The sequence below is a fragment of the Poromitra crassiceps genome (assembly GCF_964638095.1).
Source record: "Poromitra crassiceps genome assembly, chromosome: 2".
NCBI lineage: Eukaryota > Metazoa > Chordata > Actinopteri > Beryciformes > Melamphaidae > Poromitra > Poromitra crassiceps.
The window spans coordinates 26,576,860-26,579,162 of record NC_139624.1 but is presented as its reverse complement, the minus strand read 5'-3'; positions in this window follow the sequence as shown (position 1 = coordinate 26,579,162).

Genomic DNA, 2,303 nt, shown 5'->3' with positions numbered 1-2,303 from the left:
CTCTGTTGTTTCAGAATTGGCAGGGAAGCGCTATTTGCTGTGCTTTGGTTGTCACAAGGTGTCAGAGATGTAGCTATTTATTCAATTTGAACCTATGAACCCTTGAACCTCTATTAATGCCTTAACTCATTGAGTGCCAATGACGACTTTAGTCGTCAATTGCTTTAGTAACGTTGAGTGCCAATGACGACTAAAGTCGTCAATTGCGTTTTTTGACGGTGGGACGTGGATCAAAGCCTAATATATCTCCTGTAAAATTTTGGGGCATGTTGAATGTGTATAACCTATTTTACCGACCCATTAGGTGGCGACAGTGCTCTTGCTCTCCAGATTAAGGTCCGAAAACAGCAGGAAAAACCTCCGTGATCAAAGAGAAACCGCTCATGCTGCAGCCAGAGCCATATGGATGGCTCTGACTTGCAGCTGATGTTGGCTGCGAACAGCAGTCAATCCGCGCACACAACTGAGCCCCTCTGCCTCTGTCTGTCTGTCTGCATAGTTTCTTCACACGATTAGCCGCCAGAAAGGCAGTACCCGACGCCGAAGGGCCAAACCTTTCCATGCAGTCTGGTTTGGCATTTCCTTGTCGCGCTGGGAGCCGGCGCAAAAAAATGGAGCGCTCCGAAAATAGACTGGGTGCGTGTGGCTGTGTGTTAGTGTGGGGAGGAGTTTGCAGCTGAGGGGGGGAGAGGGGGGTGGGGCACGCAGGCACCACACAACTACACCACGTCACTACATCAGAAAATATTATCTTCAGACTCAGTGAATGTGCTTGAAATGCTGCATTTCACAAAAGGCGGAATAACTCAGCTTCTAATTTGAAAAGTGTCTTTTTGCTCAAAACAGCCTATCTTCTCCGGCTCATAACTAAAGAACGGAAAATGGGATCAATAAACTTTTTTTTGCAGATGATAGAAGAGAGTCTCATCGTTCTTTGTGCGTGTTCGGTGTTTACATAGTAATATCACACAATATTCTGTGGGCCTCGAGAAATCACTGAAAACGCTCTGAAACTCTGGCACTGGGAGCGTCCGTTCTCCAAAAGTGGCTGGCACTCAATGAGTTAATCTGCTGCTGTGAAATAAATGTTTTATTTGATTTTGAATAGTAGTCTTTCTTGTGTTGTTATTGCGCTTTTCAGAGGTTATTATGGTTAAAAAGTCCAGAAATAGGCATAGCGGGTATATAACCTATGTTTTACAATATAAAAATTTTATTAAAAAAAAAAAATCGAAAAAAAAATCGGAAAAAATAAATAAAAATAAATAAAATAATAATCAGCCCCCTCGCCAGTTATAACATCCCCCTCAGTCATTTCATCATGGCGCCGGCCCTGCCCCCAGGGAAGATCACATGCCAGACTAACAACTGTCTCCCAGTGGAGATCAGGTGCCAGACTAACAACTGTCTCCCAGTGGAGATCACATGCCTGACTAACAACTGTCCCCCAGGGGAGATCACATGCCAGACTAACAACTGTCTCCCAGTGGAGATCACATGCCAGACTAACAACTGTCTCCCAGTGGAGATCAGGTGCCAGACTAACAACTGTCCCCCAGTGGAGATCACATGCCAGACTAACAACTGTCTCCAGTGGAGATCAGGTGCCAGACTAACAACTGTCCCTCAGGGGAGATCATGTGCCAGACTAACAACTGTCTCCCAGTGGCGATCACATGCCAGACTAACAACTGTCTCCCAGTGGAGCTCACATGCCAGACTAACAACTGTCCCCCACAGGGATCACGTGCCAGACTAACAACTGTCTCCCAGTGGAGATCACGTGCCAGACTAACAACTGTCCCCCAGTGGAGATCAGGTGCCAGACTAACAACTGTCTCCCAGTGCAGATCACATGCCAGACTAACAACTGTCCCCCACAGGGATCACGTGCCAGACTAACAACTGTCTCCCAGTGGAGATCACGTGCCAGACTAACAACTGTCCCCCAGTGAAGATCACATGCCAGACTAACAACTGTCCCCCACAGGGATCACGTGCCAGACTAACAACTGTCTCCCAGTGGAGATCACGTGCCAGAGTAACAATTGTCTCCCAGTGGAGATTGTCCCAGTGGAATTATGTAGCCTACAGAGCCACGAATGTTTTGCTTTTGCTATTCTCAGTTGACTGCAATCTATTTTTCATATGGCGATCTTATGAATGGTGAGTGACTCCAGAGAGCCGATTATATGGGTCTCTCATGGATTTTGATCTTATCCTCTGAAGCTAACCTGGTCGCGACCAGGTTAGCTTTGCAGCATCAGTTGCCATGGTGATTGAAAGTTAACTTGCTTTGTAGT